We start from the raw sequence: 26,927 nt of genomic DNA, 5'->3' as shown, positions 1-26,927 counted from the left end.
ACTGAGTAAACTGAAATTTGACAGAAACATTAGTGTCACAATAATAGCAATAATCAAGTCAGTGGGCTGATGGGGATTGTGCATAAGTAATGAATTTAAATGTATTCATTGCAGATTCCAGAACTCGCATAATGTAATATTCTCACAGTGAAAAATTAATACCGTTGAGGACTTTGCAATATATCTCTTGCCAAAGAGGGTAAATATTATGGTGCCCCTATTAGCAACTGCACGAACTCATTACTTTCTTACTGCAAGATAATTAAGGAATAAATGCAACTAAGAGGCACGCGGACCAGTACAAACCACAAGGAAATCAGCAGCTGGGGGGCTGACAGCACTAGAGGCAGCGCCAGACCTGAGCCCCAGTAACACCAGAAACGTTTTGGGAAGCCAGGGGATGCTCCCGGTGTGTGGCACAGACAGGGTTGGAGGACAACCACAGAGGCTCTGCTCGTTTCCAGCCCCCTTCGTAGCTCCCCTGCCCCACCATGGCCCACGCACACCGCAGCATGGGGACACAGAGTGCTCCTGGTCTGCAGAAAGCCCACAGAACAGGAGAGGAACAGACAGCCCAGGCGGATGGAAGCAGGTCAGCTTTTGGGGGGGAAATCTCAGCACACAGCCTTTTCTTTCAAGCGGCTTGTTTTTTTCAAGGTCACCTTTGTCACATTACTTTATGGTTTGTCAACATCTCCCTGCCACCTGCCTGAGAAATTCAATTCTCCTTCCAACAGGAAGACCGGAGCCATACTGATTTTCATTACATTTTACACTGTTGTCCTGCACATGGACACCTTCACCCTTTGACAAGTACCGGTGGGTGAGACCAGGGCTGGAGCGGAGGCGATGGGTCTGCAGGACACCGCTGTGCACTTGGTCCCCCCAAGGACGTGCTCATCTCCATCCTGCTCGACGTTCCCACGTTTCCAAGACACCTGCATGCAGAGGAGGGGAAACCTACGGCTCCTGCTGGGGAAAAAGGCTGAGGGTGGGAGGAAGGCAGCACTGCTGCCCTCTCCCTCGGAGCCATCGGCAGGGCCAGCGGTGTTGTGCCGGGGCTGGCAGGACAAGAAGCGCCGGGCGCCTGCTGCCCATGGGTGCCACCGGGTGCTGGCTGCCACGGCTCAGCCCAGGCACTGGCAGCTGCTGCTGCACACCAACACCAAAATCTCCTCAAACCTTATTTTATGACTAAATGCGGTCTTTTTTTCTTTTTTTTTTTTCTTTAATGCAATCTTCATGGAATTATGTCGGTCTTTCTTGCTCGTTTTTACAAAACGGATAAATTAATACCCATAAAAAATATTTTAGTTTTTATTCTCAGGGTATTGTTGTCTCTCCCCTTTACTCTCTTTGTACTTTCAGTAGCACTGTAAAAGGAATGAAGAAAAATAAATGGTGTATCAGCCATTCCAAGGACAAAATTTAAAGTTTTTTAAATTCTCTTTATTTAAGGGTTTATTATCGTTCATTATTTCCATGACATCAAAGTGTTTTTTCTCAAGTAAGCAGTCAGCTTTCAAAACACGGGAAATGGGAAGAAAGTCAATTTTACAGAACATAGTCGTAAATTAAATGTTACGTTTTTCCAAGTGAAAGCGTTTAAAAATGAAATGCATAGAAAAAAAAACTGAGCACTTCTTAACTTAAACTAAGATGGCTTAAAACATACAAGTGAGTGATGTTCCTACTGGCAGTTAAGGATGGAGATCATATTTGCATCTTTCTTTCTCTCTTTTCCTTTTCTGTATTTTATACATTTATCAGAACGTGTGCTTAATTTCAAAATACACTGTAGGTCTAAAATTGGAAACAAAAATATTTTTTTAAGCAAACACAACCTGCCCTGTCCTGGCTTCAGCCCTCAACCCAGCCAGCCCTTGTGGCACACACCTCCACACGCCGTGAGTTTTCCCAGGAAGAAGCTATGAACAGGAACAACAATATCAATTATCAACGGTACTGTATATAAATAAATATTCTACCAGGTATCAAGTTTCAATTTCGAGCAGCTCTGTCTTCCACTATTAATCACCCAACCCCACAGCCTGGCTCTCTCACTACATATAGCAATTTATGATAATGCAAAAGCCAATACCTGCTTTAAATGGTTCAGTGAACCGTTAAAAAAATTACACCGACTTCCAGTTACCGTTTGTCTTGCTAGCTTTCAATCATAGGTAATTTTGCCTGTGTAAGATGCAATTATTTGAAAGCGAAATATGAGAATGTTTGTGTCACCCAGATCTTATTCCAGAGGTACCAAATTTGCATGTTCTCCACCCGAAAATGTCCTGTCCACCAGGGAGCAAGGAGGGATCCAGGGGCCGGGGAGGAGCTGGGGGGCAGCCCCTGGCCCTGGTAACCCACACGCTGCTGCTGGCGCATCATGGCATCACGCTGAATGCTGTGGATCTGTCCACCAGGTGCCAAAAATATTCCCGGGGCGCAGGCAGCCACGGTCCCCATGTGTGTACGGGGCTGGCTGCTGGCATGGGCACAGCAGCACCGAGGAGCACTGGCTGAGGAGGGGTGGCCCAGATGGGCTCGACAGTGGAGCCGCAGCTCTGAGCTGGCGCCTGCTCCATGCCAAACACAAAGCGCGACCCCGTGGCTCTTCATCAGAAATGAAAACAGCGTTTCAATCAAATAAAACGTTTCATTCCACATGAGATCACATTTTTTCTCCTTTCATTTTCGGGTCAGTTAACTGTTATCGTGCTCTCAGTATAAAAGCGTAAGGCTGTATTTAGAAAGAAAAGCACCACTTGAAAGCATCAAGTCAAGAAGTTCCCTGCTAAAAACGTCAGAACAAAGGGCTTCACGTTTCATAAAAACCTTTTTCCTTCAGTCTTCTGACCAAAATTCCATTTTTCATGGATTTGTGAAGTTTTGAATAACCCTTCACCCACAGTTAGCAAAGGCTGCAGGGAGTCGGAGCACGCTGGGAAGGACAGACCCGACGGCCAGTGTGCCTGCTGAGCGGGCCTGGCACAACAGAGGCACGGAGGAAAGCAAGGAGGGGAATCACAAAAGCACGGCCGCAGAGCTGTGCTGATGTGCACGTTTTCAGGGACAGTCCCTAACCCTGCTGATGCAATGCTTGGTCTGGGATTTTCTCACTTTCCAAAGCTCCCCAAAGTTGGGTTTCTGTCTCAGACGTGGAGAAATGTCTCCCTGGTTTCCAACTATTTTCTGTAGTTCCTTACACCTACAGAAGAAAAAAAGAGGTCACCCCAGTCCAGTGCCTCTCACCCCCAGCCCACATCACAAAGAGCAGGACTGAGGAACGGGCGATAGCTACGCCCAGGATCTCCTTCTTGGTGAGGAGGGCCCCTTTTGTGGCCAAGGGAATCTGTACCTGGGAGCGAGCCCCTTCTGGCACCATCATTAAAGCACGTCTTTTCCCACAACCTGCCCAAAACTCAGCTTGCCAGTTACTATTAGAAAACGGTATTACATTTTAAAATGCCAGAACTTCATCTGTTTTCCTCCAAGCTCAATTTCACCCATATGAATTCAGTGTCTGTGAGAATTTCATTATATAAACTGTCAAACCCAGATCCTCCCATCCCTACTGCTGCTGGGTTCAGTCCAAAATGCAATGATGTAAAAATAAAATTCCTATTGACTTCAGGGCTTTGAGGCAGACCTATCGATTTGTTATTTCTCCCTGTGTCTGTCCCGTTGACATTAAAAGAGCCAACTGTGCAGTAAAGTTTTATTTCATGTAAATAAGATTGACAGAATCTAGCTCAGTACCTTAAAGATAACACGGAGGCGTAACAGGACTTGGCTGGTTTTGCCAGAGAAGAGACGACTCCGGGGAAAATGTTTGTTCTTTGCAAACATGCCAGGGACGGGAAACAAATTCTGTGACAATATTTGCTTAGAAAGGGTAAATATAAATTGGCCTTCAGGGATTTGGGCTGGGATTGGAGATTTCCCAGCACCTTGGCCAGGAAACCAGTGGAGCTCAGGGGACAAGGTGTGCCCACCCATGCCTTACTGCCCCATGGCGCAGCCTGCACACTGCTCCTGCTCTGTGTGAGTGCTTCTCATCCCAAAATGCTGCTGCCTCCTCTTCCAGATGAAGAAAATACAGCTCAGTAACACTGTGGCTACGGCTCCCCACATGGCAAGCACGTGCCCTCCTGCTTAACCTGCATCAGCACATGTGCTTTGCAGCACGTGCAGGAGGGACTGTCCTGGAGGGCAGCTGTCCAGCCCTGTTCCACTGAGATATTAGCGTACACTCTGGTTTCCTTTACATGCAGACACAGGTGTGCAATACAGAAACCTGGATTCCAACATCCACATTGGCCTCATCCTGTTTTCTTTGCAGTCTCCAGGCTGCTATGGGGCGGGCGTTAAGCCCCTCGCACTGTCACTGCGCCCAGCCACTGAGCAGCCCTTTTTCTGCTGCCCCCGGGGAGCCCGCAGTGAAGGCAGCATCACACCAACACCTCTACCTTTTACAGCATGCCCCTAAGTTCCTGGTTCTGGAAACAAGAAAAGGAAGAATGGCAAGCACGAAGGAAGATGTTTGGGTTCCTGGTGGAGCCTGGCCACAGCCGTGCCGCCCCAGCCCGCTGGCCGTGCAGCCCCTCGGTGTGCTTGGTCCCCGCCTCGCCGCCCAGCACCCTGCGGTATGGATGGCTGCAGGCGTCAGCTGCTCTCCTCAGTCCTGATTCATGTGCAGCAGATGGTGTCAATGACACCCCTTTTATTTTCTGGATGAATTCATATCACCCTGCCAAGATGCTAATTTTTGTTGCTAGTCGTTGTGCATCGTGTTACCGGCTACAAAAAATGGCTTTGCCTCCAGATGGAACAGTACTGCAGTCACAGGCAGGTTCGAGTTATAACGAGTCATTAGTTAGAGCAGGTTAAAGTTAATTATGGGATTTGACTAACTAACTTTATTTTGATCCTTTGGTTTTGCTTGTGGGTTTTGGTGGTTTTTTTGTTTTCATGCTTACCCCTGTTTTCATGCTGCCTGTTACGTACAGCAGCAGACCTTTCTGAAGCTTACTTGGGTATCGTTTTGTAAAGTGAATGTTTGTCACTAACTTTCCAATAATGGTAAAGAAATCTCTCTCTCTGCCCAGACTTGTAATACATCAAACCAACCCAATAACAAAGGAGCAGGAAACATCTCCCCGCTCACCTGTCAGCGCCCCAAAGCACAGCACACCCCATGCAACACAGTGACCCAGCTCTTCTCCATGGCCCCCTGCAAACACACTCTGGATGGAGTTTCCCTCTTTGGAAAGAGCTTTGAAGTTTTTACTCACACTACGTGCATAGATGCACTATGTACATGCATCTACACATCAACATGCTTCTCCAGCTTACTTGTGCAGATGCTGCGGAAACACGGGGTTTCTTTCTCCCAGAAGTCAAGGCGTACCGTAACTATTTGCTCCCCTTTACCCACCGGGGCAGTTAATTAGCCTAACCTGATACAATGTGCTTTGGACAAATCCATAATGGTTGTTTTGTTTTGATTTTAGTCACCTCTTCCGAGTGGTATGGATTGATTTTTTCATTAATTAATTTGAAAATCTTCCTGAGAATTCGTTAGGCTTTTCAGTCAATAATACACTAGACTGCATTTCTTGCCCGTTTATTTTTAGGATCTGTATTTGCATTTTGGTAGTTCTGAGACCTCCTCTGAGCTCCACAAGCTGTTAAAAATAATTGCTACTTGTTCAAAAATAGGTTTGATTAATTCTTTCTAATTCTAAGGAGAATTTCCTCAGATCCTGTGCCCTGACCTATCTAGCAGATCCAAATAAACTCTTGCCTGTTTGCTCTCTGTTCTGGCTCCTTATTCTATACTCTGGTCAAAATTAACCAAGTTATCAGGATACTTTAGACACTTTTGCTAGCAGCCACTCTATATTTTCTCTCCTATCTTCTTATTTCCAACATATTTATAACACTACCTCCTCCTGCTTTTTATCTTGCTAAATGAAACACATTTTTTGCCTTAGGCTTTTCATTTTACCCTTATTTTCCTTCACCATCATTTCTCATCAAGTGTCTCTGTCTTCACTTTTGCACAACTTCTTCCGTTTTCAGCTCCTAAAAGAGCTCCCGATCTTTCCAAAATGGCTCCCATGACACTGCTACCATCCCATGCAGGAGGATGCTCTGCTGCTGTGTGCTGAGAGGATCTCTTTCAGAACCTGCCTTTTGTTACCCCTTAGATCATCATCCCAAGGGATCCTACCTCCCAGCTCCCTGTGCCTGCCGAGGTCTGCCTCTCCAAAGTTCACCACACTTAATTCACTGCCCAGGCTTCTTCCTTTCCTACAAAAGTAGCCCCTGTCATTTCATCATCAGCCTCTCTCAAATTTCCCATCTGCCTTCAGTTCCCCATCAGTGCTTCCCTGGTAATCAGAACTCCAAGGATAGACCCTCTCCTCTGTGCATTAAACTGCCTTGTGAGTGATAAGGGTTCTTTGCTCCCGTGACCTTCTCTTTGTATCAGCAAGCAGGAGGACTTGCTGCTGGGCTCAGCACTGGTGCAAAGCTGTTCGCTGGCTGTGAGCAATGCACCAGGCATCTCGCTGGCATGCACGTCCCGTGGTGCCCATCCCTCAGCAATGATGTGGCAGCAGTTTCTCTCCACCTGAGAGCCTATGCTGGCTGATGGCTTCTACCTCCACTTCTCCATCAGAGGAGAAGGAAGCCAACATGCTGCGATTAAATTATCTGGGCACGGGAGACTTGTATCTTTCAGAATCAATCCAGTGAGTGTGGAAAGGGGGAAACTAGGATAAACACATAAAGGGAAATTCTGAAAGCCCCAAAGAGTGGCAAGCTATTTATTTCCCATTAAAAATCACTGACAGCTGGGTACTTAAACACCCTTCATAGTTTGGAGAATCTCCTTCAGGTTAGATGCCAGTAAATATTTCTACTCCTTCTCCCTCTGCTGGTACGTTGAGAACAACTACAATCAATAAAGATAACTTGAAGCTTTCAGGTACTAATGCTGAATTACAAGCAGTCAGTTTCTTTTCCAAGTCCTACAAATCCTCTAATACACAGAAGTTAACCTCTCAGTCTCAGGACTCTGAATGCTTTTCTGCTGTTCACCCTTCTGCACTGTTTGATTGTCTCCCTTCCCTGGATGGGCTGTCAAAGTCAGAAATGCTTCATTTTCTGAGATAAAGAGCAATATATTTGGGAGTGATGAAGAAGAAAAAGAAGAAAAAGCACCTTGCAATTAAATATTTTAATAGACATTTTGAAGATGTTTTTCAAAGGATTTAAAATTAATGTTAACAATGGTATGCATCAAAGGGCTCAGGCTGAACAATACCTATCACTTATTCTGATTAAGAATCTTAAAAATAATACCCTATAATATTTTATACCAGCATCTCTTTTTACTCTTCTAGACTAGGCAGACTTTTCTGAATAGCTGTGCAGAGCAGCTCTAAAGACTCTCTCTTCCCATATTCATACCAAGCAATCAGTTTATGATGGCTTTGGTAAAACTTCTGGATGATGTGCAGCTGCATTAACTTTTCTCCTGGGAATTTTCCAGGACCAGCTACATACCACCAGCCTTCAGATCAGAAGAGACGTTGGGTTTTTACTTCCTCCCACTACGCCACTCCCAACTAATTTTTGATTTAGTTAGGTAGCAATTAAAACAGGATACCAAAGACAAATGGAAGTACAACAAAATGATCAAAGGCAATCCTACACCATACGTTATGCTCAGCACCCTATGTACTGCCTCTGGCATGTGACCACAGGAAAGCTGGGATTTATAGTGTTGATTTTCATTGGATTCCAGTGGAGGAGTTTCAGCAAGGAGCCTGAGGTCCTGCTTTATGACTGTAAACCCAAAGTTATGACTCCTTACTGCACTGAATTGCACATTACTCCAGAGTTAGTCCCAATGAGGCAGTGATTTTTTTTCCTGGGTACAGACCTACTCAGTGAATGCAACTGAGGTTTGTGGAGTAGTCAACACAACCTCATCAACCGTCCAACTGCTGTTTTGTGCCTCTTTCTGATTTGCTAACAGATACAGGCAGCCCTTTGCACAGAGGTGAATTTCAAATGGCACGAGTGACTAAGAAGTTACAAGCAGTCTTATAACTCTTAAAAAATATTAAGTGCAAACATTTATATTGGTTAGAGATATGAATAACAAACTTTTCATCAGTATAAACAAACAGAACAGCCTTGTTTATAATTTCCCTCTAATTTTTATCTATAATTTTGCTCAAATTTATACAGATGTTCATCATAACTTCTGTGCCAGAGCTTCCAAAAATGTCACAGTTGGCACAGACACTGCCTGTCATGACTTCAAACTGCATCGCAACAAACCTCAAGGCTTCTGCAATGTGATCTAAAGCAAAATTCAAAAAAGTTCCAAAATTCAAGATATTGTGCTTCAGTGCGGCATATGGAATACATACCACTCAACCAGGTTATTATCGTGTATGAGACTATACAGATTCCTGGTAAGAAAACATTATTTCCATTACATTTGGCTTAAGCCCACTTATAATTAAGTTACTTATCCATGTGTTGGTGTGAAACCACTCTACAACATAAGTGCAGCAATAAGCTAGAACAAAATCTTTAAATAACAATTGTCAAGTGAGAAGATATATATAGAATATATTAAAATTAATAGTGTTCATCCATCTTTCAAAACAAGTTTAATAGGCCTGCTTCTTCTGGAAAATCTGTGTTACACTCATTGAACATTTCTTTTTCATTAAATTTGAACCTTTTGGCAGAAATAAAATATACAATCAAAGAAGGATGGCTGTTTTGATCAGTTTTCAGACGTTTATGCATTACAAGAAAAAGGAAATGCACTAAGATTCACACAGAGATTCATACTGTTGACCACTGGAAAGGAAGCTTTATAAACTCAGAGTAACGTAATCAGAAATGACAGCTTGAGCATAAATCTTATTAAACAGATATTGTAAAACAGGCTTATAAAGAAAGAAAGAATTCCTAGCATTGGGGATATTTATATGAAGATTGGACAGAGAATTACAAAATAGCATGCAGGGAGCAAGCTGTTCAAGCCACATGCCATGAGAGTAAACACAGTGAGATCGTAAGCATTGTGACTCATTGCTGAAATGTCACAGTCTGCAATAAGAGTGGTTGACCTTGAAATATGAAATATTTCCTCTTTGAATATGCCTTATACGAGTACAGTCTACTTGTTTCTTTTTTTTTTCTTTTAAACAATAATAAAATGCCCAACAAAAAATGTTGACCTTGCATACAGATCTCAGAAGAGCTTGCTCTTTAGTAAAATTCTCATCACAGTGGATGTGATGAGAACATCAATACATTCCTACTGAGGAAAAAATTGAACGCAAATGCGTGTGATCTTAGTACGTAAAACTTGTTTGCCTTAACTCATAGGTGTACCACCACTCAATCGCAAATATTCAGCCAAATCTCTGGAAATAACAACGTTCATCCATGCTGTTTTCTGTAGTTCTGATTCATTAGTCGTTAGACCATTACTGGGTACTGTGCAAGTGGCTGATAAGACCATTGGCCACCTATTATGATTAAATAGTTCAAACAATCTACCTGTCTCTGAGGAGCAGAAGAAACTTCTGGTCATCATTGACAGCAGGAGACCTAAAAGAGGTAAACAGGTTTAGTTGATGAGAGAGCACATTAAATGACTTTCCTGTAAGTAATTAGACAGGAAGCCAAACTGTTCTTGGTTGATGCTTAGTGCACAACACTTGATGTAGTTTTCAAAGTACTGTTTTATACATCCAGTCCAAAAAACTTATGTAGCTGGACTGGTGCATGTATGGAATCACAGCCATGACAGTTTGAAAAGCATTGCTACTAAAGCAATTCATTATCTGAAATGCTTCCAACCCTTTGCAAAGAGATCTAACCTCATAAAGAAACCATTATCCTCAAGTTTCTCAATACACTGTATTTTCAAATTCATTGCTGACTCTACTGTATTTTCTCTTGGATCCTTTATAGACATCTCATTTATCTTTATTGGATTTTCTTTCATTTGGCTTCAAAGTTAAATGCCAGAGAAGTTAAGCTGTATCAGAGAAGTAATCAGTGCATAAAGTCTGAATCTTAGGAAAGTGTGTCCTATCTTGCTGAAAAAGCAGAATATTGTGAAGAGAGATGTGCTAAAGAGCTTGCCTCAAACAGTGCTATCTGTGTGCGCTGTCACAGGTGAAAGAGCTGGATAAGACGTGCTTGCACTTCAGAAATCTGACTCAACAGAAACTCTTGTCTGTAAGTTATCAAGTGTTGCCAGGCTCCTGGGACTCACATGAATACATAAAGTAGTAAAACATTAGGAAAACAGAAGACTGTAAAGCCACAGAACTGATAGCTGCTGCAGACAGGACCCATGGCCATGGTCATTCTTTGGCATGGAAAGCCCAGAGGTGAGGTCAAGGGTGGGAGATGCCTCCTTCCTACAGGGATTTGTGGCTTGATTTAGGGTTCCCGATGTTGCCACCTCCAGTCCCACTTGTATTTAGGTGGTATGAAGATTAAAAGAGCAATGGAATTAAAATTTTAATTTTTCATCTCCTGGATTATTTAAAGATTTTTCAACACAGAGGAGATCATAAAGACACTGTTCACAGCAACCAGTGAATAGTAGGCACTACAGAGGCTACTCTGAGACACCGGTTCCTCTTTTTAGACTTCCTTTTGTAAAATGTATTTGTAAAACAGCTATACAGAAGCCTTGCACTTGACTTCTCAGATCTTTCATACTATTTGCCTTAACACAATTATTTTAGCCTCAGACATCATTAAGCTTCACACATTTATTAAGCTAATAGGTACTTTACACATGCTGCACCTAAGCTTACACAGACATACTTTAAATACTTAATATTTGTCAGACTACAGCATTTATTGTGCTTTTTCTACACTAAAGATGCAGAAGAGTATAACTATGTTGAATACGTAACTCTTCATACCATTATCCTTTTCAGTTGCTCACAGAAAAAGAATCTTCCTCCCCACTCTGCTCTGCTGCTCAGATGTCACAGGCAAAGATGAAAAGTGAATCATTTTGTTCTGCTGCTCCAAGCTGAGAACAACCCAAAATAACATGTTTCCATTGCGTATGAGAATATCCCACCCACGTGAGGATGGCAGCGAGCTAAACCGATTGAAACTTGCCATGAAGGGTAACACATACAGACAGCACACAGGTAAGGGACTGCAAAGAAAAATGCAGGTAATAGCAGATGGTTGTGGTTACCACTGCACTGGGAGCTGAATCTAGCCAATGCCTAGGTCCTTCCTTGGCTCTGAAAACTGGATAGCTCAGCGTTTAAGCTGCCTGTGGGCTGGGACTGCACTCAAAGAGCCTTTAAAAATTGTAATCAGTAGTAACAGAGCCTATAACACTGGAATAATATGTGCTGCTTTGCACATTGTAATTTAAGCTGCAGTTGGCAGTATGTGAACCTGCGATGACAAAACAACCCTTCAGCGTTTGAAGAGGAAAGGAAATGCCCTTAGCACCAGAAATGTGTGCTTTTCACCCACCGGCAGCAAGTGCCCAGCTCCGCACCGTGCCTGGCAAACAACCTGAGCAGGGACAAAGCTGCCACCTGTGTCAGCTCGCTCTGCAGCTCCCGGGGTTAGCGTCAGGATAAGCAAAAGGAACAAACAACAAAACTGTTGGTAAACTCCTGCTTTTCAGGAAGTGTTAACACTTTCTCTGGACATCTTCCTTCAAATTTACTTATACACATGACCACAGGACTTTGACTCGGTGTAACTGAGGTTTACAGAGCTTTGTGGGAGAATCCAAGGGAACCCAAACAAAATGAGATAAATAAAAAAAGCACGAGCCATTTTTATCATCACTCTTCACGTGCTTCAGTAGTTTGCAATGTCCTGCATAACTTTGGATGCATTGCTACAATAAAATTCGTCTTCTAACTCACACTAAGTGCTCTCTGTACACACTGGCACAAACCCTTCACTTTACCCATTGCAGGACGTGCAAAAAAACAAATTAATTAAACTCTCTGGACCCTACAAACCCTTCCTTGTAAGAACGAGGCAGACTGACTCAGTTCAAAGAACTTACCTTGCATAAAATAAATAGGTTTGCTTGGGCTAAGTCAAGCATTAGCATTGCTTATGCATCTCTGGTGTTAGTGCAGGTATAGATTTGTGGAACAGTTCATCAAATGAAGCAAGCGAAATCTTCCATGTTTTGCATTTTGATCTGCAAATAAGCTGTAGCTCACGCTCCCTTTTTGCCATATTCACTGCTGAATCAGATCCATCAGAGGAACAACTGGTAAGTGTTTGTGGCTCCCCTCTCTCCCTCAGTTGTAAATCTCCTTGGTGAACGATAGGAGACTTCACAGCTAAAAGCACCAATTAGAAAATATGGACGATCAACGTATACCAGTGCTGTTTACCCACAATTGATTAAAGACTGGAGCAAATAGCTCCTCCATCATTTGTCCCAGGGGTGCAAATATAAACACTGGCAAATGTTTGGTTTTACTTCTACCAGCAGATTAAAACAACACTGCTCATAAAAAGCACTTTAGGGAATACGGGCTCAGTTGCAGGGGTTTGAATCTTCCATGATATACAGATATTATTTGGAGTTTATCTTTATTGAGTTTGAAATACGATACTGTAAAAAGAAAAAAAAAGTTAAAACTTCCATTAAATGAGTTACAGATGCAGCTGCTTTAGCATGAGATTGCAAAATTATGCAGCTATTCCACTTTAACCTGTACTATGGCACTCCAAGGAAAAAAGAAAATGGTCCAAAATTCAATATGAAAAAAATCACCAAAGGAGACATGTAATCATCCTGTATTATAATGCCTTTCAGGATATTTTGGTCTTCTTCATAACTCACATATTTTAGCAGCTCTTTTGATTCTATCATACCCATTTTCAGTCTTCTAATCTCACTTGTACTTGTAAATCAGAATAGCTAGAATAACTTCCCTGAAATTACAGTATAACTGTACATAACTGACTAGAACTGTAGGATCTGGCTGTAGATTTCTTTTCCAATTATTTTTCTAATATGCAACCTGCGGTCTATTTGTGAGCTATGAACCCGTCCCTTACTATACACAACTGCAATTTTTTATAACTGATACTGGACTTTGTTGTCACAGTTCCAATTTGCACTTCAGTATCAGTAAGAAACAGATCGAGGATGTCTTCTTCCCTGCCCAGCATCTCAATTTTCTGGATTGTGAAACTGTCTTCAAAGAACTGAAGAACTGACCCATGTTGCACTGGCTTCAAGTAAAAAAAAAGTGCAAAGAAATGGTATTTTGGAATCACCGATCATTCAGAGAAGTGGGGAAAAAGAAAACAAAATAAAATAAATGCTAACATACTCATGCATTAAAAAAAAAAAAAAAAAAAAAAAAAAAAAAAAAAAAAGAAAGTTGAAATAACAGTTTTGGATTAAATATATATTTTTATCTCTTGGCAACGTTAAAACTTAGACCCCATCAATGTAATATAGAAAGTTTTCAGAAGAAAATGACAATTAAAATTTTCTAAACAAGATGTCAACAAATCCAAGAAAAATAATATATTTTTAAAGCCTCCATTTAAAGCCTCCATCTGTTGTATAATTCAAAATGAATGCATATTTTTCAAATCTTGCTAGGATTAAATTATTTCAGTTGAAAACATTCTGTACAAAAATGTTATCCAGTCCCAACCTGAGGTATCAGAACAAACAGTAACAAAATGTCCTACTCAAATCCTCATGTCTATCATCCTCCTTTGACTTCATTCTTCCTCCCTGATATCCTTAGGAATTTCATTTCTACCCATTTAAATGGCTGAATTGTAGCTTCTTGAAAAATGGCAACAATCCATCCTGCTAGAACTGATTTCTATGAGTGAACCAAAAAAATTTAAAAAAAAAAGTGTTCTCAACTAAGCTGCAGCAAGGGAGGCTCTATCCCATCCCCTGCGGCTCTGCCTACATTTGGAAACCTGGCAAGCCTGGGACTAAATCTAAAGAGCAAAACTGCGGGTGCTGAGCCTCTTACAGGCTGACAGCACTTGGCACCTGGTGGCTTTGCTCTGGGCCCTCTGCCCGGCTGGTCGGCTGGAGCAGGGCCCTGCCTCGCTCCACGGGACAGTGCCAGCCGGGGCTCCGCGGGGCTCTCTCTTCAGGGGAGCGGTCTCGATCCAATGTGAGACGTCTGCAGAAGTACAGTTCCCCCCAGGAGCTCTGTATTTCTGGATCAAAATCACGGTTTCCTTTTCAGCCAACTTATTTTAGGATTGCAGTTTTTCATCAAGTACTTGATTTCCTAGCCAGCAAATGCATTTTGGCCATGAATAGCCTGGTAGGATCCTGTTAAGATAGGACAGGTAACCTAGTACAGCACTGTGCTTTAGGTCCACAGTGTGCAGTTCCTATGGCAGGTGCACAGAAGCCTCTGGAAAATGACGCAGACATAAGCAAAGTCAGGAATAGTCATTAGCCAGGCTGTTTGGAGCATCACACAGAGACAAGCTGCAATAAAACAACACTGCTTGGGTTTCTCTGTGCTGGTTTAACACCAGGGGTGCACAGGAGATGGCAGCAGCAGGGAAGAAGAGCACCGACACCGCGGGCTGGAGCCTACTCCTCCCGGTGACCTGCTGCAAGGCATCGCATCTGCTGACTTCACAAAAACAAACCAAGCGGCCACTTGGAAAACAAAGAAACCTACAGATGCTCAACAGCTGAGGAAAAAAAAATGAGAAAAGCTCAAATAAAATATATTTGTTTTGGTTTTTGCATAAGTGAAATGGAGAAAAGGCAGTTCCAGTGTGCCAGAAAACACATGTTCATCCTCATCGCTGCAGCGCATGCACGCTGTCATTAAACAGCTTAGGAAGTTTGTTGGGATCTGGCTGACGTCCCTGGAAAACAAAGCTCTTAGCTTGACTTAGCTTTAAAGAACCTGTACTAAAAATGCCTTAAAAAGAAATTTAGCAAGGCCAGAAGGAGAGCAGATACACGTCTTTCAGCCACTACTGGGTTAATCTTGGGTTTCAAAGCACCGTTTTAGCTGTCTGGGGGAAATAATTGAGTAGAAATCTGTTGTAAGTACTGTGCTTCGATTTTATCTGGGAATACAGATAATCAATCTCTGGCCTGAAAGCTGTGGATTACAAAATGCACCAGAGCAAATGGGAGTTTTATTGGCTCAGAAATACATACGAAGGGGCAAGCGTGCAGGTGACCTTGTGGGGACAAGATAACCATGGGGGGGCAGGCAGCCGGCTCAGCTTGCTGGATGTCCAGCACCCCCCTCTAGGAGTAACGTGGCCCCACACAGCGCTGGCATGGAGCTGGGTAGGGATCCGGGGGGTCCCAGAGCATCCTGCACTTCCCTGGAGGAGGAAGACTCACTGGCACCAGCCTTCCCCAGGTTCATACGGCAGCAGTGCGATCCCACAGCACTCAGACCAGACGCAGGTTCACATTGCTCAGCTCACCTTCCTCTCCCGGCAGCTAACTGCCAACCTAGGCAGGCAAGGAGTGAGTCCCTTCGAACTCGGAATATTCTGTGATGCTGTGATTCAGAAAATATGGAAGCGATGCCCTGAAAGACCAGACCTGACAAACACGGCTTGAACAAAGTCCCAAACAGGGAACTGAACAGCCAGTAACTGCTCAGGGGTCCTATCACACACAGCACACACTGCTTTACATACACGGGGGGCGTGTGACAAACTACCTGTGAACTTTAATATTCAAATATTTTTAATGTTAAAAAGGCTTTTGAAAACCTTTCCCCTCCTCAAAAAATCTCAAAGCTACATTTGTCTTAATATGAAATAGCTTTTTCCTTGCTTTTCTGTGTAATACAGTATGTTATTCGGGAGCCCAAAAGTTGTCAGTTTTTATGTTATGATAATCTTCTCAAGCATCCCATTTTATTCTGCTTTTTTCCCTTCTTGCTGTCACTCACATTCTAGTCTTTCACAAAAGAAAATGTCTGAATACATTAATTACAACCTGTTAGACCTCCATATAGTTAATGCTATTGAGGAAATCAAATCACTTGGAAAATAACTAAAGAGAAACAGTTGCTGGTATTGCAGAATTTTTATGCAGCGCACTTCAAAGCTGGAGCTTTGCAAGAAAACAACAATGATTATTACAGAGAATGAGAAAATCAAATACAATTTGGTCCTCTACTCTTGGAGTGTTTTCTGAGTGCAGTACAAAATATATTTTCTATCCCAAACAGAGCAGCTGAACTCTTTTCACATACTACCTTCTGTTAAGGTGTAATTACAAATGCCCGTTCTGAAGTTGCAGTATAAAAACTTTTTGGAGCTAGGAAGATATCCAGGTCTAAGTCCCCACTCACACAAACATCACCGCTGACACTGGTGGCTCCATTAACGTGAATACAAGGAAACTGGTGGGTCAGAAAACAGCAAGTTACCGTGGGACCAGTAAAGGGGACCAGTATTCACATGGTCCCCCTCAGTGAGGCTTGGCAGCTTGTTCCTATGGCTCTGCGGAGTGGTAGAGCTAAATCCCACTTAGAAGTAAGTTTACAAATAACCATCATTTTTATAAATGAAGACTTTATTTTTGTAATCTGTGACTCTAAAATTACCGCAATAATTTGGATCACTGTGCAGAGCAAGATACTTGAAAAGGAAGAAGAAAAAAGTACTGAGTGCCCATCCGATGTTCATGGCAGCAAAAACTAACACCAAGCTCTGTACGTGGTTCTTCTAGAGAGGCAGCTCTGCTGAAATTCCTACAGGAACATCTTTGAAGACTGCTGCTAATGAAATGGGATTTCACTGAACAAAGAAAACGTTATTAGGATTATGAAGAATCCTTACACACAAAGGTAGGCAAATGCTTCCCAAATCTAGGCTCTGCTATCTTTCTGCTACCTTAAAGGCATTTAATTATTCTTACATTTAAATGAATAGCCACTTTCACATGTTTTAAATCATATTAGTACTGGGAAAAGACAATGAAATCTCTCTGGCTTTGAAGAAGTTACCTAAAAAAGCAAGTCAAAAATAAAAGCACCTTTGGATGATGTTGAGCAACAGCCTAGTCCACTCTCTCCCAAAGGCAGGGCTTTGTGAGCTGGCCTGTTGAAGATCCATCAAATCAGTCTGGACAAATCGATACTCACGCACAGATATTTTATCAGTATTTCTGACATTTAACTTTTCACGGAAATGTCATTGATGCAAGGAATTTTTGAGTCACGTGTAGCCTTTACTAACCCTACAACTTTGGCAAAACCGAAGAATGAGGTTAAAACACACACGGCTCCTCTCATGCTGCAGAAGCTAACGACACTGGGTGCAGCACCCACAGGAACTCGCAGTGTGGTTCAGTCTTGCCAGGGAACTGCAGTTTGATGCCCAAACCTCACCGTTTGGCACAGGGGAAATAAATGATTTTGCATCAGAGTTCTACCTCCACAAGCCACATGCAGATTTTCATCTTAGAATCAACATACTAGAAAACAAATGTGGTCACTTCTTTAAATCTCTGAAAGTCAGCTGTCATCATACAAATCTCTCACAATGTTTTCCTTCTCATTTTAAAGAAAAAATGGTCACGAGTTGAGTTCATGGTTTTCTCTACACATAAGGTTTCCACACTGCTTGATTCAGAAATAACTAGCTTAAACACACAGACAAAATCTTTTCTTGAGGACCATGTTTGGGTTTCTCTTCAGTAGCATCCCAAGAGGAAGAAAGGAGACTGTCTGTAAGTGCTCAGTAGCAAAATTAGAAGTCTTAGGTAGAAACGCAGTAAGTATTCTTAATTCTCAGAAAAGAACAATTCAGTAAGAAGGATTTCAGTAACAAATGCTGTTCAAAGCCACAGAACCAAATTCTAAGAAGTGATAAAAACTGCTGCTCATTTTGTTTCACAAGTGAGATGCAACTCGTTTTGGACACGAACACATGCTGGAGGAGGAATAATCACTTAAACCCAAAGGCTCTGGCCCCGAGCTCCGGTGAGGCACACCATGCTGACCCGAGAGGCCCCCGATGCCCACCCCAGGTAAGCCCTCAGCAGGGCTGCCCCGCGAGGAGCAGGCACACTACTCCAGGCTGTGCAGCTTGCACAACACAACAGTGCAGGGAGGGTCGTAACACCCTTCCAGCAGCGTGCCCTTTGGATGACAGCCTGTTCCCTCGGCTCTCCCAGCCGTGGCATTGCCAGACTTCGCCTTCCTGTGTTCTTCCTCGCTGCTGCTTCTATTAAAGTGCAGCTACCTCGGGGTGATGGGAGACAAAAGCAGAATAACAATGAGGTGGAGAGCACACAGTTCTCAAAATCCAGCTTGATCTGGGAGGTCCCTCACACAGTTAATATTACGTAAAGAACAAGGAGACAACTACATTCAAAAGCTGAAAGTCTTCGCTGAATAACTTAAAAGCAAAAAACTTGTCTAAAGTCACCCAGCAGATCAACAAGGCAGCTGGGAGAAGCACTCGACTCTGCTAAGAAAAATTACTGAATATGACTGTGTAAAAAGGTTAACTGTGTCCCAGGCCAGATTTATCTGAAACATTAACAGCAACAAGAGTTAGACAAGGAGCAGCATTCTCCATCACCATTGTCCAATTTTTCACCGTGAGAGCACCGTTCTTAGTCAACTGGGGAGGTGGGCAGGGGGGAGTTACTGAGTAAATTGGCATCAAAATGGATTGCCCGATTTTACTGAACAGATGTCAAATAGCCATTAGCATTACAATGATTAGTAAACTCAAATTAGGTGTTATGGGTTTAGAGCCTTAGATTAAGTGTTAACCTGTCGTAATTAAATTGCATCTCGGTAATTGATTCCACAGTGCTGAACTGTAAATAACAAATTGCAGATCTGAGTTTTGGTTGGTTTTGGGATTATTTCTTTGTTTGTTTGCTTGCCTGTTTGTTTTAATCTAGCAGCAAACCTCCTGGTCTCTGTTCCTTTTGGTGGGGTTTCCTCCCCCTGCCTCTGTTACTTAGGCACAACTTTCTCTGCCCTTTACAGGTACATTTTATCACCGCTGCTCTTATCCTTCTTGATCTGATAGCTGCTTAGGGTGGGTGGTACGGCGGGGCCAGGGCCAGCCAGCCCATGGCAAAGCAATAACCCCATCATACCAACTTCCTTCCCCTCGGTTCTCCTACGGAGTGTGACAGCTTGCATTGAGTAACAACATAACTAACAGTTTTATTTTCTTTTGACTGCACTGTTCAATGTAAATAAATGCACTCAATAGCAGTAATCGGGATAACCAAACACTGATCAGTATTGTGACGTAAATTCAGGTTCTTACTTCAATATAGGTTGTATGATCTTCATGTCAATTAAGTCTTTCCAAAATAAGAAGCTTGGAGCAAGGTGACAAGGAAGGACAGCTAGGAGAAAATTGCTTGGTGTGAATTGTTCTCAGTCTGGAGCTCAAAGCCAAATAGTTGGATAGCAGGGACCACCTGCCCTACAGCAGGATGAAAATGGGAAATTAGGGTGAAAAGGAAGGCAAAAGGGAAAAAAAAAAAAAAAAGTTTAGGAGTTATGATGAGTAAGACATCTTGGGAAGCTAAAGCACAAATAGGAGTTAAGCAACAGTACAGCTACTGAAAGTTGAGGTGGTGGAGTAACATGGAGTAACATGAGGCTGCACTGCAGGTGACCATAAGGATGAATGGCCCAGAAAAGCCTAGAAATGAAAAATTACCATTTGATGAACAACACACATCTGAGGTGTAACTGGATGCTGCTCAGACACCTTGATCTACCTCTGCTTGCAATCTTTACACCATTCTTCTGAGTAGAGTGGTGGGTGCAATGCTGATGGTATAGCTTATAAATTAGAGCTGGAAAGGCACTGATTCTAGAACCAGTTTTAAGCAATACATCACATTTCAGGTTAGAATGAAAAAATAAAAAAAAAAATGAAAGAACATCCAGCAGCCTTTAAGTCTCTTGTCCAGCTATTTTCTTATACCTGTAACTGCGTTTCTGAGGTATCTGTGTTGTTACATGAATTGCTTTGCTCACCACAGAGCTTACAACTGTGTCTCATAAACATGAGGACCTGGCATCTGCATTCATAATTGCTTGATCAAGCATGATGAAGACAGATTGGACTGATTTGCTCGAATGCGACTATTAACCCTTCAATACCACGTGTTGTCAGTGCCACAAACACAATCGTTTGACCACGACTCAGAGGGCTTCACAGACATAACCCAACACTGGCAAGCTGTATCACTGTAAAGACGATGACCCTGACAAGCAACTTCTGTCTTCAGAAGATTACAGCTGCTGCACGATTAATTAATGTTCAGTAGGCTTACAAATCCAAACAGCAGAGTCAGCTTGACCGTTATGGTCCAGCACATCATCTTCTCTCAGCACAGTCACTTCCATATGTCTCCCTGCATTCATTGCAGAAATGCCAAATAGCATCAGCCAACCTTTTAGCTCGTGGTCTCTTTCCAACCCGAACCTTTCCATGGCTCCACGTGATCTGGTGGGATGCAGCCATGGTTGCATCCATGTGGATGCCCCAGAGCAGCACCTGCAGCAGTGCCAGGCCTATCACCGCCACCCTTCTAGGAGACACCAGTTCCTTCATGCTCCCTCCTGCACTCCCCTTCTGTTTCCAGACTCGGGGCCAAACTGGAGGGCTGTCCCTGTGCTGTAGCTGAACCTCAAGCACAACCTCCTTGCAGAAAACTAAGCAGGCTTTCCATGATTCTTAATGACTTATTCCTTGCCCACTATTGCACATTTCTTTGCACAACAGCTTCTTTATACCCTTCTGTATGCAAAGGGAGGCCTGGGATCACTCCCCAGACCAAATATTCAGGGTCAGGCACAGGCTGCCTGCGCAGTGGTATGGTCAGCGGTGGGGAGGGAGGAGAGCACCTTGCCCGGCCATTGCACTTTCAATGAGCTAAGGAGATCACCACTGACCCGGTGGATCTGCTTGCAGATGTTTCTGCTGGTACAACAAGGGTTTGTTTTAGGGAATGAGCACTGGGCTGGAAGTGCCTCCCTCCATATGCGCAGGAAAAATGTGCCGAAGCGCCTCGCTGCTCTCCCGCTAGGAGCTTCGCACAGCGTATCAGTGAAAAACCAGAGAGGTAGCTGCTGAGAAACGGCTTCCTGGCACTTGGAGATTATACCCTGCAGTGAGCTGCTCAGCTCTGGGAGTACTGGGGCTTATCTATTTGCTTACAGTTGTAGAGTCCTGTTTTTGCCTTGTCATATTACTGTAAGCGCGATTAGTAACTGTAAAGAATAAGCAAGCAGTAATCTACTTAGGAAGAAACTCAGATCTTTGATTCTGACTACTTTTAGGTTGCTGGATTGTGACAGCTTCTATCCTGCAGGTCATTTCTAGGATATTTCTCCTGGATCCTATCCTAAATCCCGTTTTATATACTTCCAGTAGAATCAATCCTCTTTGCCCCTGGGTCCCAATACGTGAAATGAACATCTACAGTTCGCTCAGTAACAGCACATTACTACAGAGAGTGACTCCCATTAGACAATTAAGTGACATACAAAGTTATGTGAATTTCTGTTTTAATAGACTTCCCCTGTCTAATGTCCATGTTCGTAAAATATTTAAATGTCACTTTCACTGTGCTGGCGCTGCAGCAAGACAAAAGACATGCACACAACGGAGACTTCCATGCCCACCTTCCAGTACTGCTGATAAAAACCACCAAGTTTACCTTCCCTAATCCACCTTGGATCATTAAGCATCCGTAACGTTCTTGCTTAGCTCAAAGAACTTTGCTCCTGACCTTTGTTCTCAATGGTGAAAATCTGGAAGCCACTGAGTGAAAACGAGCAGACCACGTACAGGTCTCCTGAGTGGGGATGAAGATTTTATTAGCTCTGAGATGGAAAAGCCTAGTTATTTATACTCTCTGCTCAGCTCCTCTTAGCAATTAGAATTCTTCCTAGCATGAATGTCTTTATCATTTTGCATTTCCCAGCTGAGTACATGCTCATCACACAGCTCTGCTTTGTTTATTCTGCTCTCAATTTTTGTGCCATTTTATTTTGTCCCACAATACACATTTCCTGTTGTTTCTAACGAGCAAATGTGGAATACAGCTTCTTGTAGAACAAACAAGGGCTTATCCTCAGGTGGTGTGAGGCTAAAAATCAGTGACGACACTCATTTATACCCACTGACAATCTAGCAGATAACACTGCGATGCCTTATTCATCACAGGTCTGATTCAGAGACCGTCCAAGTTGATTGGAAGTCTCTTGAGTACGTACAGGATGCATACCCACTAATTGCAGTTTCAGTAGAAGGCTCAAGACAGCAGAAAACTAATTGGGGAGCAGCCTGGGACAACATAAGGCTTGATAACATGCCTTGGATTAGACATCACAAAATCCAGATGACAGTTTACTTGAAAATACAAGAAGCAAAGCACCCCTTCTCCTTTCCTTCAGGAGGGCTCCTCACCTGCAAACCCCCTCCCGAGGGCTACCAGGACGGTGGGCAGAGTTTCTATCCTACCACAGCCCAATCTGCATAACCTCAGTTTCTGTGGAAAACTCAAAATTAACTCAAAAAAAAAAATCAAAATTTCTGTGGTAAACTCAAAATTAACCAAACAGACTATATGTGAACTGTGACAAACTATTTTTGCAAACAGCAACATAAAGCTACAGTGAGATCTTGCACTCTACCAGTGCCTTTGCAATGAAGGAGGGCAACTGGAGACTTGATGTTTGAAATCACTCAAGAGGCACTTCAACTTGTGTATCAAATTCACTTTTGTTTATATTTTCGCATCAGTCATTTACAATGGGTTATTTACCTGCCATTATACATGCAGATGTGGTGGATTAGGAGTATCAGAAAATTAAGCCTCCACAGATTAAACACTTTTGATTGTGTGATTTTGTATCTCTTGTTTGTTTTTAATTAGGAATCTGGATTGTTAATGCATAATACCCTGTTGCTATCCCTCCGCAGAATAATAAGCAAAGCCTCCTTGCTATGACTAAGCATTTGAAACACCATGTAGGCTACAACTTGATACCCGAGCGTGTTAAAACCAAACCCGGATGTTCTTACTTGCACTTATTTTACATCTATTATTCAGTCAAACTCCCACTGCAATCAATAATTGGTTTAATTTAAGGAGAAAAGGAAAACTAATAGTGCTGATGTCATCCATTCATGTATTTTCTTTCATCTTGGCAGATCTCACTAAATTTTACAATCTTCCCACTGCTGTACTGATGCTCCTGTAGCACTTTACAGCAGCCAGAAGGGATGGTGGGGTTGGTTATGATTAAACCCAAAGGCTGGCATTCCAGCCTTGCTTTGAGTTGATGCAAATGATCAAGTACTTATAGGGCAATTGTCTTTGTGGTTTCCTAATTTTACTGAAACTCCACACTTTCTTTCTCTGAAGAGAAGAAAAAAAAAAAAAAAAGCCAGGTCAGGCACAAACCCAAGAATCGCACATGGGAAGCAACCCTGCAGGCTGGTGCCAAGCTGGAGTAACCACAGCGGCAAAGCAAGTGCCAGTGCAGCAGTATGGGGCTGGATATTTGGTGCCAGGCATGACACCTTTCCAGCATCCAGTACAACAAGTAAATCTCACCTGCAGCCCACACCGACAATACCACCTGCAAACTGCTCCGCACTCCTTCATAACTCATAGTTTAGGATATTGGACATTTTTAATTAGCTCTTCTCTTTCTACAGAGAAATTGCTACAGAGAAATCGGTGAGTTAAAGAAAGGTAAAAAAAATAACTCATTGGGAGGGTTTTTCTTTTTTTTTTTTTTTCCCCCAAGTCATTATATGACAGAGACAATAAAAGAATGAAGGATCTGACAGATTAAACAGTTCTTGAGGAGACATGTCAGCTTCAATAATTTTAAAGCATTAGAACTGTCAAGCTTTCAAAATAGGAAAGATTGTATCTTTAGAAAACAAGGTTCTACTAATTGGCATGCATGAAAATCTAAATTGAGGCTAAAACTAAGTGATTAAAGGCTTTTTCTGATTACAGATATCTGAAAGCAACTCCTTGTATAAAGCTGGGTCTCCCACTCTGGAAGAAAGTCCGTTCTGGCTATTCCTCTAACTGCAGGGTGGCTGCTTGCAGTGCCCACAAAGATCAGCAGGTAGGCCAACGAGGGCTGGGTTTGTGGGGTTTTGTTTGTTTGTTTTTTTTTTTTACGTGATTCAGTGCTTTGGGGGACTGGGGGTAGGAATATATTTCAGCATATATTCTCTCTCTGTCACAGATGTAGATATATAGACACACACACACGCAGTATATACACCAATCTGTTAGGGAATACTCAAGCCCACTACAGCTGGCCCACATACTTTCAAGAAAACAAAAACCATGCTTCAAATCAAATCTGAAAAGATGGCTTCAGCATCTGGTTAAGTTCCCTTGTGGTGTCCCCATTTCGTACACATTTTTGTGTATATGCGATCCAGTGAGAATAGCTCTTAACTTAAGGGGATAGAGAACCTTCTAGGCCTCTGATAACCGTCCACAGTTTTGACAGGTATTTGAGCTAAGCCAGACCTCAAAGCATTGTGACATACTGTACTTTAGCTAAAAGGTTCTACTGAGACCACTGGCAGGATTAATTGTTTCTATGAGCAAAGCGAGGTAAATGCCAGTTTGGACTAAAAACAAATGCATTCTGCAACTTGAGAAAGAAACATAATATCTGATATCAGAGCAATGCATAAAAGCTCAAATTCTGCTTGTTTACTTGGATCTAAATAGGAAATCATCCAATAACTTTGTCCATGTAACTCCTGATGTGCACTGTCGTACTTCATGCATGTACTATAACACATTTTCCTTACGTAAGCTTTGAACCACGACTCCTATTATAATTTGATTTGGTGGTTTTACATTACTATTCCATTACACCAGTTTTATACCACTAACTCCACAGCAATCAGGTTCATAATCCAGAGAGTATATTAAACCTCAAAGCTGTACATATGTAGTCAAACACAAAGCGACTCAGATGGCTCCAAAATATGAAGAAAGACCTGAGTAATAAAAACCCAAAGTGGCTTTCTCAGAGGTTCCACTTCTCCCAGCATAACACTTCTAGGTCAACAGATTGCTAAAAGAGTAATTTCATTTGTCATTTCTGCACCTACCCAACTTGACTTTCATGGAGAAGTGCTTTTTACAATGCACGTCAGGCTTTATTAATCTGATTTTCATGTTCCTCTCCAAAGATATTTAATGCTTTAGTAATGATCAATATACTTGCTCTGATGATAAACAAAGACAAATGAGTCTGTGCAGTCTGGATGGTATTTGTAATTACCACCTCTGTAGGCATTCAATTACATCTGATGAAAGGGTGACAGAGTTGCCTTGTCTCTCTGACAGAGATGCATTTCTGCTGGATATTTGGCATGCAGCTGTCAGCATGCTAATCTCCTTCACCACATTCAGTTCACTATTGCTAGCACCGTCCGGTGTGTCTGTATCAAACCCAAATGCCACGGCAGCCCTTCCAGGGGAGTTGCAGAGGACACAGCTCAGAGGCTCGCCCTGCTGGAGCCTCACCCAGGCAGCCTGGGACCACATCGCCTTGGCTCAGTGACAAACTGTGATGGAGGTGGGCCCTGCCTGTGCTGGTCGGCTTCGTTCCCAGCACTGTCCATGGGAGCCTAGCAAAGTGCATGAACAGTAGGACTGTGCTGTCCTTGCCACTCTGGAGCTGGCAGGAAAGTGCCAGGCACTGCAGGCCCAGCCAGCACTGCCAGCTTCGTGCCCCGCTGCAGAGCCACTGGGATCGGAATGAGATCTGAACATGCAAGAGGCAGGACTCAAAAGGTGACATCTTCCCCAGTGACAGTAAGACAGAGCCATGCCTCCACTATATTAATGATATTTGGAAGGTATAGCAAATAATCCCAGTCACCTTACCCTTGGGAGACCTCTTACTCCTCCTTTTATCTGCGTGGAAGCGTGCTGCCGCTTGTCTCACAGCCACAGCATCCTGAAAGGACTCAGACAAACCGGGATGTGTTTGGTCAGACCCCTAAGGTATCTGCACGCTGATACTTTCCCATACTCCTTCTCCATGAAGGAAATTGCGTGCCATAAAAAGTAACAGCCGTACAACATTGTAAATTGTACTTTAACTAATCTGCTTTCCGGTTCAATATTCCGGTTGTCTGGGACCTTTTGAGAACAATTTTCATTCCTTATTACCCAAAGTCATTAAATAAACCCTATAAAATTGCTCAAAATTGTTACAATCTTGGTTTATGAGTTTCTTAAGTATGACCCACCTTTCACTGATGTCAGCTGTTCATAAAAATATAATGCAAAAAATACATATTTTTTTCCCCACAGATCTTCTTGTCAGTAGAATACTTATTTGAAAATAACTGGAAGAGGAAATCTGATGTTCAAGAGCCTCTACGACCCTTATCAGATGTGGAAAATCCCTCCTTTGCCACTTCTGGTTGCTTTTAAGGAAAAGGCCCTCACTTGCTACACACACCGGTGCACACAGATTATTTCAAGGGCTGCAGAGAACATTTCTGGAGTTACTGTATTCGTCAGTTAGTACTTTCCCTCTCAGCAAAATACATACAACAAAGATAATTTGGGTTGTTACAGTCCATACTAATGTATAATTCAGACAGTTGAGTTTTTTTCCAGTTACTGTGTGTTCGGGCATTTGAACTGTTTTAAGCTTATTTGTGTTTTCATTATACTGATAAAACAAAGAGGAGCGTCTGATAGCTTTTGATCTTACCAAGGAGTGATCAAATTCATCATTATTGTTATAAAAAAAGAAAACATCAGAATTACCAGATTTTCACTGAAATTATCATGATTCATTATTACA

At 42.6% G+C, this 26,927-nt stretch overlaps 1 long non-coding RNA gene across 1 annotated transcript in view; it reads right to left on the bottom strand.

The window, feature by feature from the left end:
- Positions 1–7,348: 7,348 nt before the first annotated feature.
- LOC106014724 (uncharacterized) overlaps positions 7,349–26,927 on the bottom strand; it is a 37,224-nt gene continuing 17,645 nt past the window's right edge. The window contains exons 3-4 of the long non-coding RNA XR_001186259.5: positions 9,607–9,657; positions 7,349–8,386 (exon numbers count right to left, since the gene is read on the bottom strand). This is a non-coding gene — a long non-coding RNA (uncharacterized lncRNA). The remainder of the gene's footprint in view (positions 8,387–9,606; positions 9,658–26,927) is intronic.

The sequence above is a fragment of the Anas platyrhynchos genome, chromosome 13 (assembly GCF_047663525.1).
Source record: "Anas platyrhynchos isolate ZD024472 breed Pekin duck chromosome 13, IASCAAS_PekinDuck_T2T, whole genome shotgun sequence".
NCBI lineage: Eukaryota > Metazoa > Chordata > Aves > Anseriformes > Anatidae > Anas > Anas platyrhynchos.
This window is presented reverse-complemented; position numbering and strand designations above follow the sequence as displayed.